The sequence below is a fragment of the Mixophyes fleayi genome, chromosome 4 (genome assembly GCF_038048845.1).
Source record: "Mixophyes fleayi isolate aMixFle1 chromosome 4, aMixFle1.hap1, whole genome shotgun sequence".
Taxonomy (NCBI): Eukaryota; Metazoa; Chordata; class Amphibia; order Anura; family Limnodynastidae; genus Mixophyes; species Mixophyes fleayi.
Window position 1 is genome coordinate 92,748,972 of NC_134405.1, and position 13,020 is coordinate 92,761,991.

Here is a 13,020-nt window from a genome sequence, read left to right on the forward strand (position 1 = left end):
AAACTGGGACCTTTTTTCTGTAGCTCTGCCCAGTGTGGTATCTTGTAGGGTATCTCAGAGCAATGCATATTTGCACAATATGTTATAAAAAATCAAGTTATGTCCAAAAGCAATTCTGCATGCAAAACAATTAAATATGAGAGACACACTGTTTCAATTAATATATTGCAAGAAATGGCTAATTGATTGAAAGGGCTAGAACAGCTTATTCAAGTGATATAAAACGGTAGCTGTAAAAGAACATTTGTGATACCTTGAATCATGTAATCAGATGCTGGACAAATCCAGGACTATACTCATTATGGAGGCAAGATAGGCACATGCCTAGGGCAGAAAGATTCAAGGGGCCAGCATAAAAATGGCTTTATATGGCATATTGAGCATTCACATCCCTCATTTAGGTGACTAAACGAGCATCAACTGTAAATATACACATTGGCATGCCTTAAGTGCATTGCTCTCTGTAGAACTAAATTGAATTTGAAATGTATTAACAAATACTGTTAAAAATAGGAATGCAATTTTAGCTGAATCTCAGGATAGTACAGTGTTTTTAATTGGTAAATGCAATTAAGCCAATAAAGACGGATATTTCCCCAAAGGTCAATATGTTGATTACGACGCTTGTTGGTCCTGAAGAAGAGTGTTGCCCAGCCAGAAGTAGGGGTCCCATCCTTGGAATGGAAAACCAAGACATGATGTTTGTCAAGTTTATAAATGCCGGTCCTTGCTTTCTTGTGGGTACAAAATTAAATAATGTAGTTGTATGGTGTTATTCCTAATAATCCTGATAATCCAAATGTAACAGGGGTTTGATTTTTAGAAAAAAAAAACATTTTGACATAATAATGTCCGCTGTGACTATAATATGAAAACCACAAGACATGGGAACCGTAGTGAGGAGGAGTGACGCCAAGATGCTTATGGAAAAACAGTTTTCTAAAAGACTGAAGAACTGTGCTAAAGTCCTTTTCTCATAAACCTCAATATAGTCTACTAAGGTTCAGGAGAGCATCACATGTCATACAACCTCAGGTAAATGCACCACACATCTGCTACATAAGCTAAAAGGACTACACTAATGTCCACAGAAATTGATGAATCAAAAAAATGCAAAGGTCAATTTTGAATGTATTTTTAATTCTGTGAACCTCATTTAAGAAATTTACTGGATGCACAATGCAAAGCACCTTGGCTTTGCACCACTGCACCTCAATTCTGTAGAGACGCGCTGTGCAAAATTGTAAATGTCACATTAAAAGTATAACGTCCTACCACAGTAGTGCAAATTAAACATACAATTATTCTCCAAAATACTGATTGGGTTTAGTCTCATTTATGACTTAACTTAATCATGAAAGTGAGAGAACATCAGGCGGTAAATGTATTAACTGCCGTTTTTTCAACTCGCCATTATTCGGCGAGTTTGCAATGACAAGCCATTGCTGATTTAACTTTTCATTGCAAACTCGCTGAATAGCGGCGAGCTGAAAAAAATCAGCAGTTAATACATATACCCCCAGGACTGTAAAATATAACATAATACATATACCCCCAGGACTGTAAAATATAACATAATACATGTACCCCCAGGTCTGTAAAATATAACATAATACATGTACCCCCAGGAATGTAAAATATAACATAATACATGTACCCCCAGGAATGTAAAATATAACATAATACATGTACCCCCAGGAATGTAAAATATAACATAATACATGTACCCCCAGGAATGTAAAATATAACATAATACATGTACCCCCAGGAATGTAAAATATAACATAATACATGTACCCCCAGGAATGTAAAACGTAACATTGTTCAAAGTATGCCTAGAAATGCATCTCACCAGCAGAGTGCAAATGGAAGGCACGGAATGCCTACGATGCTCTGAGCTTGTGGAACAATTCTGTGCCCTTGCATTCAGCAAGGTACACTATTAAAAATGTACCCTCGTCACCCACTTATCTCATATCAACATTCTTGCTCCATACAATGAAATCTCTGTTTTACACTGCCCCCTAAATGACTGGTGTGCACTGAACAGGGAACAACATTGCTCCACCCACCTCCTCCCATTGACTGGGGCAATTGACTGCTCCTCTGGAAATGCAGCACTGCTGCGATTTGGCAGGAATTGAAATATCTGTATCCCCCATATATGTGTAAATTTAAATACTTTTAAAAGAATGTTACTCCTGCAATGTGGGATTGCCTTCCTGTTGATCAGTAAGGGTCCGTGCCATTGTGAGATGTATCAGTACACATTTCTCATCTGTACTACCTCTTCTTTAGGCTTGGTATAATCCTGTAGTGGTGGTGAATGAAAAGAAATGATCTAACAACCGGGCCTAAATGATGGAATGGAGATGATGTGGTTTTCCTATCAGATGCTGGCTATCACTTTAGCCCTATGTATCAGCTTCTTCCTCTTTTGTGGAGCTTCTACAGTCTTACTCCAAATGGTAGATTTAATAAAACTTCTAAAAAAAGGAAAAGTGTTACCCAAAGCATCCAATCAGATTCTAGCTATTATTCATCTAGTACATTCAAGAAAATGATGGCTAGAATCTGATTGGTTGCTTTGCAATTGGCAACACCTCCAGTTTATAGAAGTTTTAGTACATCTACCCTCAAGTCTTCACCAGAAGCCCTTAGTATAGAAGGACTGTTGGCCCCTGCACCTCACAAACAGCAGAGGTCCTCATGACTGAAGTGCCGCCATTGTACGATTCTGGGGTAATGGGAGGGGAAGTTATATAAAACCTCTTCAGAAAAGAGTTTGGGTTTGCTAGGAGTTAGTTTGTTAGTGTGTGAAACTCCTGCAGGATGTGCCATTTCAATGGACAACTTGAACCAATTTGCTGCTTGTACTCTGGGCGTTTTCCATGTAAAGTAGCTATTTTGTTTTTAAATGTTACTTTACCAGTGATGTTTTGATTTCAGTGATGTAGCAAAAGGGATATGAGGAAGCTAACTTGCATGGTCTTCATCTTTAAATCAGTTATTAATTTAATCATAATATAAATATGTTTCTTTTTTATCAATAACCACTACAGAATGTAAAATGCATTGTCCTCTTCCTTGGCCGTCAGCTAGCCCCTACTTGGCAGAATAGCTTGTATCATATTATATGTGATCAAATTTTACTTCATCAAAGAATCATCCCAGGGTCCATGAGAGGTCACAGCAATGCAGGACCCAGGACACTCCACCTCTGGCATAATTACTTGAAATTTCATATTCAATAAAAGCAATCAAAAGTTTCCATACTCAAAATTATTACAGTGGCCTCTATGTCACTTAAAGCTTTTGCTTCCTTTGTGTCTAGTGCTTTGATATAAGGGGCAAAGAGAATTTGCAATGATTTGCACTGATGATCTGTAACATCTAAGAACTTAATGCTTCTTTTAAAAATGTTTCAAGTACAATACAGGTAGGTAAAATAAATGATAATAGCTTATTAATGAAAATATGAAAGGCTTTAACTCTCTCGCTGTCAGAGGCCTGTAAGATTTTGCATCGGAGGGGACTTGGCCATATTTCTCAGAATCAGTAGCAGCAGGATTAACTTCAATTATGCAGTCTATGTCATTGAAGTATATATGTGCAAATGAGAGTGGTTATATGTGTGTGTGTGTGTGTCTGTATATATATATATATATATATATATATATATAAATATATATATATATATATATATATATATATATAGATATCTATCTATCTATCTATATATATATATATATATATATATATATATATATATATATATATGTATATATATATATATATATATATATATATATATATATATATATATATATATATATATTGTATGATTTACTACATGGACTGTCCATTGCCACATTGTTTGTAGCACCTTACAAATAAACTATGATGAAAAGGTTGATGGTGTATTCTTTGTTTTTCTTTTATGTTTATTTGTGTGTGTCTGTATATGCGTGTTTTGATGTATTACTTTTTAACTTTATTTATTTTACCCGATAGGGATAGGGGAGCATCTATTTATTTTTACTACTAGAGTATGTGTAAACATGTAAGATAGGCTTACAAGTCGGTTGTATATCAGAGTATGTAAACAGACCTTTCACTTACAAGACCACCCGTGCTGCCACCCACCGATGCAATTCCTTAACACACCTGGCCAGACCCTGCTAAGCCTTATAATCTGAAATATCAGCATTGCTACTCATACTAGTGCACCCTTGCTGCTGTCCCAAATCTCCTCTTGTAGGTACAATCACTCCTCTTTTCTCAGCTGTTCCCACTTTATTGTATGCTCTCATGAGCATGGCCCTCCATAGCCTTTGTTTTCAATTCTGCACTTATTCTGTCTACCTTGTATGTCCCTGTGTTATGTATGATCTGTATTCCCCACTGTGGATTCTTACAAATCAATAATACTAATTATAATTTGTATTATTATTATTATTATTATTATTATTATTATTATTATTATTATTAGAGGGAACTGTGGCTCTTTTATAAAGGCTCTTCCTCCTGCAGGAAGATTCTAGTGATTACGGACCTGATTCATTAAGCGAAGCAAGGCAAAAAAAAATTTGTTTTCCTGGACAAAACCATGTTACAATGCAATGGGTGCATATTAGTTTATTATTTTGCACATAAGTTAAATGCTGGCTGATTTTTTATGTAGCACACAAATACTTGATTTCTTTATTTTTACACTGAAATTTAAATTTAATCTAGGACATGGCCAGCCCCAACTAAAATCTGTCCCCACATTTTAAATTTACCTCTCCCTCCAATGCAACATGGTTTTGCCCAGGTGCAAAGTTACTCATTCTTTTTGCTTAACTTTCCTTAATGAATCAGGCCCTACATCATATGTATTTTCAATAACAAGGTAAGGAAGTAAGATATAATTGATATTCCTGCTCATTCCTGTGCCAGGTTTTCCCCATCCCACTGAAATTCATAAACTCATGGATTGTAATTAAGATCTGCGGCATCATAACGCCTGCTGATGAGATAATTAAAGCTGCAGTGAAATTTTGCATGAATCTTTTCTTGCTGGATAGAGATAAGGGAAGTGTGTTGAAATTTCACATGAATTGAGTTTTGTGTTATGAATAGGCTGTTTCACAAAGGTATGAAGTTCCAGCAACATGATCTTCAAGTTCCTCTTTTGCTTCTCTATTCCATGGAAGGCCATTCTACATTGTATTTGTAAATTCGTATTTTGTGAAATTCATTCCTGCCGGCTGAATAGATATAAGTGAAGTTGCATACCATATCCAGAGGGTATAGGTACTAAACTGTGGGTTTGAAAAAGGTGGAGATGTTGCCTATAGCAACCAATCTGATTCTAGCTGTCATTTTGTAGAATGTACTAAATAAATGATAACTAGAATCTGATTGGTTGCTATAGGCAACATCTCCACTTTTTCAAACCCGCAGTTTAGTAAATATACCCCCAGGTATTGTATAAATTATCCTGATTATCCAATAGATTGACTAGACTGCAGCCTAGGGCGCAAGGCTTTTGGGGAAGCAACATGTTTGGGGGTGCAAAATTGTGACAGGGAGAGATATAAACTAAAATTAATTTTAAAATATAAGGAAATTGTTGTTCTCCAAAATAAAAAGAGAGCATGAAACACAGTAGTAAGATTTTAATCTTGTCATATTCCCAAGGTATCGGCTGAAGAGAATGAGTCATCCTTGGGTGGGTGTTGGAGGATAAGCGAGTAAAAGTGACAAGAATGGTGACAGAACAGCCAACTCCCCCTTCACATCTTCACCTTCAGTAGCGCTGGTTCATGCCTCCCTTCTGCTATACAGATCTGATTTAAATGAAAACTATGTCAGAGACAGAGATTGCCATGACCCTTTAATAAGGTCAAGTGGAGCTGAGTTTTGAAAACATGGGAACATAAGCATTGGTGAGGGAGTGAGGGTAAAGGAAGCCGTATTTTAAATTATAGACAAGTTTCGTGTTTACCTACTATGTATTAGCCTGGCGTGGAGGGTGAGGGGGCGCTACGAGTGTATTAGTCTAGGACAGCCTGAACCCTTAATCACTTCCTGTGTATCCACTAAAAAAGAACAGACACTTTCCAGCCACTATTAAAAACCTTTTAAAAGCATACAAAGCCATCTTCAGATAGCCGTCACATTGGAGATACACTGAAGACCATTTACAAAGCGCAAAGTGTTTGCTGCACAGCACATTTCCACGGTGGTGCATAGGTTTATAGAGCACAATGGCAGCATTTCAAGTTTGCAGTGGCAGACGGAAGGAGTTGGGCGTAAGAAAGAGGTTCCAAACTCTTTTTGCGGAACAGTGAATATATAGTTTTGCAGAGCAAGATAAATGTACTGAGAGGGTGCATTTTAGGAGCCCTTTTTCTGATGTGGAAAGGGGCCCATAACATGTTCCACTTCAGGAAGGGCCTGATTCATTAAAGAGCGTAATTGATGATACAATACGTATTATGCGAACAGTTACTCTGTGCGCGCCCAGAACCGGACCATATACCAGAGAACGCAGAAATGCCCAATTCATCTTCGAGCGCAATGGACCCTTACTACAGCCTACGATTTCAGGGGCAGAACCGGGAGGAGACTGGGCATACGCCCGTAGTCAATGTATAGTAAGGGCGTGCCAAGCTCAAACGCATGCAGCTTTGTCAGATTCAAGCTTAGAGCATCTCAAATGTACGTGATGTTCAGTCGTAGCACTTGCACTAGCTTCAAGTCTGGTGTAAGTGCTGATTACTAATGATGACGGCTGTGTATGCTAGAACATGTGTTTGCAATCAGGTTAAAAAAAAATAATTATGTGCAGTAGACATTAATAATATCCTAATGTATTTTATGGGGAAAAAATGTAAAAAAAAAAACCTTTTTTAGTTTTTCATTTTTGTTGTCATTAATGACTATATTGTTGACAGGTAACATTAACTGCATTTTTTTTTCTGTGTTTTCTTTTGTGACTTAATATTCCACATTTGTATTGCACGTATCCTGCAGTGTATTGTCTGTTAGAGCAGAGCAGACCTAGGCCCGTATCCATCAACAGATGTATCTTCAGATCCTCTCCTTGTTGAATACAGATATGCATATATCCGATGTAGGTGCATTTTTTAAGAAAGGTAAATTACGTTAGGTTTTGCTTTCGTTAATAAATCAGGCCCTCTGATTCTGTACAGTTTGCTAGCAGTCAATGACAATATACATATCTCATCTCCAAGGCATCTATCAGTTAATAGTCAGTGATTACTTCAGTTCAGGTAGGGATCTATGTCGGTATGGCAGACACATTACATCTTTGGGTGTCCCCCTTTAGAATCCCAATTATGTCAGCTCAGAGGGATAATTCTTGGTATTCCGTCTTGAGAACACAATACATTCTCATCCTCAGGACATTTTGGCAGGGTTTGCATTCTGATCTGCTTGAAAATACAACTTCTACACAACCAAAACACTTGGCCTCTGGCTCCAATCTCTTATGGAAATGAATGCCAATGAAAGTGTCAGTTTCAATTTCATAATGTTATTGGATGTAGGTGAGGCTGGAAGAGGTCCCACATCCCTGACAGCCTATCATGGTGATAGGGATTATGGGTAAGAAGACAGACAGTTCTGACAAGGGAGGCAATGACTCAAGATCAATTAAGCTGACAAGGCTATCTCTAAGCTACATCATTTATTGCTGACATGATTACGTTCTCTATGGAGATGAGAGTTTCAGAAAGATATATTTATATCATCTCAAATGGTAATCAGAAACCATTGAATTTCTAGGAGAGATTACTGGCCTCTCTCTTTCACAACACTCCAGTGAAGTATCATATTTATGTGATGCAGTGATAAGGATAGCTAATGTGTCACTGCATTATAGACCTCACACAGACAAAATCGTTCCTATATTATCCTCATACATCTCTCTTGGTTTTATATCACTCAATGCTAATGCATATTTTTCAGTACTACTAGAGAGAAAAAAAAATCTCTTGTTGGCTGCCCGTTGAATCTATCTGATGCCGTTAGCAGACTCTCTTAGTGAATAAATCAGCATGCATCATTAAACACAATATACATCCAGCCGAGGGCTATTGACTCGCTGAACTCATCCTTCTGGACAAGGTCGTACGAGTTACATCCAAGGGAGAATCACTATGGTGTTTGTAGTGTGCTTAGAGCACATTTACATTTTGATAACAAAATATGAAAGGTAACTAATGTCAAAAGTTGCATAAACTGTTGCAATGTCTTTCTCTTCTGAAGTAATAAAAATAAATAATGTGTGGATCAGATTATATGGGCTGGCCTGTGGCATGTGTCGTGCTAAAAGGAAAATATGAATTAGTCCACCCTCTTACCTAACATTGAAGATTTAGGGATATATTTAGTAATCTGCGGGTTTGCAAAAGTGGAGATGTTGCCTATAGCAACCAATCAGATTCTAGCTGTCATTTTGCAGGATGTACTACATAAATGACAGCTAGAATCTGATTGGTTGCAATAGGCAACATCTCTACTTTTCCAAACCCGCAGTTTAGTAAATATAGCCCTTAGAATACTGGGTAAGTTAAACTTATTTGAAACAACCATTTATGCTCTTGTGACATTAAAAAAAAATTCAGGCTTTAAACAAGACTAGAGTGTATGGGCAATCTAGGGTTTTTTAACACTAAACATTGTTACAACAAAGCTCTTGACACCAACCTGTTATCAAACTTCTCCTGGATTACTTGTCAGCCCCATGTATGTAGTGTGACAACAGAAAACTTTCCTGGGTCACACCCTTTACCAGTCTACAGTTGAGTTATGTTAGTAAATTCTCCCTCTAATGGAGGCAATATGAGAGCAGGCTCTTGAAAGGCTCATTAGCAGGGCCGTCTCTCCCATTGGGCACAATGGGCAGGTGCCCGTGGGCCCTGCAGCCCAGGGGGCCCGTCAGAGGCAGCGCAAAAAAAAAATCCTGCAAAAAAAAAAAGAAGAAAATACTTACCTTGCAGTCAGCTGACGATCCGGCTCACTCCCTGGTCTACTCCTCCGTGTAGCGGGAAAACAATTTAAATCAGCAGACAGCAGGAGTGACTTGGAAGAAAAGTGAAGAGGATCGCATCGGAGAATAAGGTAAGTTAAGGTTTTTTTTTTTTTTTTAATTATTTCAAGGAACGCTGACGGCTGACCAGTGCATAAAGAAAGTGATATACATATATATATATATATATATACATATATATATATATATATATATATATATATATATATATATAAAATCACTTTTTTTTTTCTTTACGTGTATATATATATATATATATATATATATATATATATATATATATATATATCAATATATAGGGTCCCCAGTGCACTGCTTTGCTCTGGGGCCCATAATGTTGTTAAGAGGGCCCTGCTCATGAGGCCGCATACAGCCATACTTCCCAGCATCTCACTGAAACAATGGACAATCCTGTTCCAGTCGAATCAGCTCCAAGACTATAAGCGAACACACCCCTAACTGCACAGACATGTTTGTGTATCACCCTAGCCAACCGGGTCACCAGGCAGCACAGTTTTTGTCCACTATGCAGCAAAAACAGAATATTTTGTGACTTTTAGAGTGCACCAAATAATGCAAATATCTAAGACAAGTGCTGGTATATATGTCATCCCTGCTGCTTCTAGTATACATCTTAAAATAAATGCAGAATAAACTGCTGGAGGAATGCCACTTAATTGAGCTCAATTATACTTCATTGGGGGTTCGTCAGTCATAGCTCAGTAATTAAAAGAGGCGGTGACAATTAAGCTAAGCGTCTTTTTGATTCATGAGCTAATAGTGAATTGATGACAGAGACTATTAACATATCATCCATTTTCTTATCTTCTACTTGTAGTGGTGACTCCACTTCCGCGGCAAAGCTCTTATCTGAATGCTGATTGATCTGACAGAGGTTTCATTTAAAATTAACTGTAATGAATCCCATGGATTAAAGCAGAGCCGTCACCTACACACAGTGGAGGTTTTAGTGCCTCTATGGACTCAGGAGCTAACTCTCTTTCCATCATCATCCTCCACCAATTCTGCAGAGAGTATTTATCCTTCACATCAGTTCTTGCCCCATTGGAGCTTACAGTGTAACACACGTGTTCATTTTGTCATCAGCCAATTTACTTACCAGTATGTTTTTTTGGAGTGTGGAAGGAAGCCGGAGCACCTGGAGGAAACTCACGCAAACACGGGGAGAACATATAAATTATATACAGATAAGGCTCTTCTGCCTCTGTTCCTTCTGCCCTGTGGCCTCCACTCTCATTGGCTCACTATCTCACTGTCTATGACTTGCCTCCACCACAATTGGACTTAAGTGACAGGTAAATGCAGTAGAGAGTTTACCTCATTTTGCCTCTCTAAGCTCTCACACTGGACTCACATGCAGACCGCGGTAACGGCATTCTTCTACGACCTCACACCGCGGATTAGTCATCTCGGCTGTCATCACTATTTCCCTGGTCCGGGTTCATCTCTCGAAATTCAGGTACTCTCCACTCAGAGTGCAACATTACTTGACCAAAACAGGCCGTGTAACTATCTTAAAATGGCGGCTTGGACTTCACTCTGAATTTGGAACCCTAAACTGTTTATCAACATACCATAAGCCCAAAGATGCACATTTGTGTGCAACCGAGGCAGCTCCAGGAACCCAGAGTCTCACCATTTTAAACAATCGGTTCCTGTCACACCTCTCAACACACCTCATCATTACATTTATCTGACATGTCACAAAAAACATGAAACATACACTTTCCGTACATTTGCTCCCTCATAAGTCTGATATCACTTTTAAGAAGCAGAGATTTGCTAGCATGGCCAGACTTACACCTAGACCAGAAAAAAGATGATCTTTGGAGGCAAACTGTATGTTCTTTTAATTGCAACATCATAAGTAACATTTTTTTTTTAAATACACTCTCAAAATCCTATAATATATGCACAATCAATGAGGAAAGCACCCACCAGCTTCAGGGGTGAAACCGCAATCAGCCAATCACAAGCAGGTAGCTAATGCTGCCGATTGTCATTTTTCAGGTCTGCATCGATTCACAATTCCACCTACACGCCCTTACTGTACTCAACCTACATTAAAATGGCCCTTCCCACCCCCATTATGTCTCTTCAGGTGCAAGCAGGAGCAAGTCTGCAAATCTGCACATTGGGTTTTTTATGTGCACACTCGCAGAATCACACAATTTACACTACGCAAAGTGGCGTAAATTCATCTCTGCATGAGGCCCTTTATGTTCATATATGTGTTTATGATAATTTTTTACCAAGCAGAATTAATTATGTCTTCTTTTTGGTTTTCAAAATTTTCCATATAACAGGTTTGGGGAATAGGTCCCATACGTGTATATACATTATTTTTTATGACTTGTCACATTGCTCGTTATTTAGGACATGATGAGATCTGCATCATCCACACTTCATAAGAGTTCATGCCAAATGTTTCACCACAGAAGAATTTCCCTTGGTTTCGGCCTTCAATACATATAAAATACATAGACAAAACAATATGACAAATGGGGAAATGTTACTTCCAAAAAATAAATATCTAATCAGCACAGGTGTTAGATCCGGGGGAGATGGCATGTGACATGGGGTAGGAGAAGGGCGGGGTGATAAAATATAAATATAAAAGGCCAAAATTCACTCATTGAATGGAGGGGGCGGAGCTTAATGACACTTCATACTATGCCGTGAATTTTGCCTACTCTTCTGGGATAGTAGGCAAGTATGGTATAGATAAAAACAAAACATAAAAATTCAGTTTACATATATTTTTGAAGGACATATACTGTAAGTTACAAAGTTCACTTTGTTACTATTATCTACAAATTGACATTATGTAAATGTCATGCTCTGATTAAATCAGAAAAAATAGGTCAATTTCTGCAGATATTATGGTGACAACGGGCTCGTTGTGTTCTCAGTCTGTATTTTAATCACACATCTTGAAATAAGCCAATCTCACTGTGACACACTGAAAACAGAGGATTTGTAGCCAGAGCAGAATGTAAAACAGAGTATAGTGGAAGGAGGATTTACCAGCCAGCTGTTGTGTGGCAGGCAGTACCCCCAGGTGAAGAGGAAGAAGCCACCTCTCACACTTGTCTTCACTTTCATGCTGTGGTTCTCAAAATGTCTCTCTTTTTGTAAACAAGCAGCCTGGATCCAAAGGCCAGATGGCACCCCGCAAAGGGAATGACACAAAATGTCAATTTTCAAATTATAATCTGGCTCCTAACAAAATCATGGTTGCAATTGACGAAAAGCCACAAATGTGTGTAATAATGTACTTATGATTGGATCAATATTCATTTTATTGTCTAATTGCTTTAGGAATGTAAATGCTCTGAGCCTGTAATCCTATTGCATGGCAATAATTCATTTGCTTTGGATAGTTTTCCATTTGTGTGTCATGTTTGTACTAAATTGAAATCTTGAGCACACACTAAATTAGTTTTACTGTAGGATTCCTTCAGATGCCCCCCCCCCCCAGTCTAGGCTTCTTCAATATGTGCATCCATTACTTACCTTCCATTACATTTTCGTATGATTACAACACTTTTGGGCTAGTTCTACAAGACTCTTCTCTCTTTCCGAGACTAGTGATAAACTACACAATGTGTCAGTATTCAGTTTGCAGAGTAGAGTATAGCAAGTATAGCAGAAGTACTCAACCTGAGTAACAACCAACTTTTTGTTACCCAAATTGAGAATAGCCTTACTTATTGGCATTTGCACAGACGCCTATAATGTGTGCCCTGTGTGAATGGAACTCGGCAGTGAGCAATAGATTACTATAAGGACCACACTATCAGTACTTATGGTACCCAAAATACTGTATTTACCACGGACACAACATGATGCTTTTGGTTCATTTAGTATCTGAATTCAGTATGGTTGGTTAATACTGAGAGTGCCATTGTCATAGTGATTCATTGATCACTATT

General features: G+C 38.0%; 1 protein-coding gene across 5 annotated transcripts in view; it reads right to left on the reverse strand.

Annotated features, from left to right (window-relative positions):
- The window catches only part of NTRK3 (neurotrophic receptor tyrosine kinase 3), a 479,767-nt gene that overhangs the window by 164,072 nt on the left and 302,675 nt on the right, over positions 1–13,020 (reverse strand). The gene's annotated exons all lie outside the window — the stretch shown is intronic.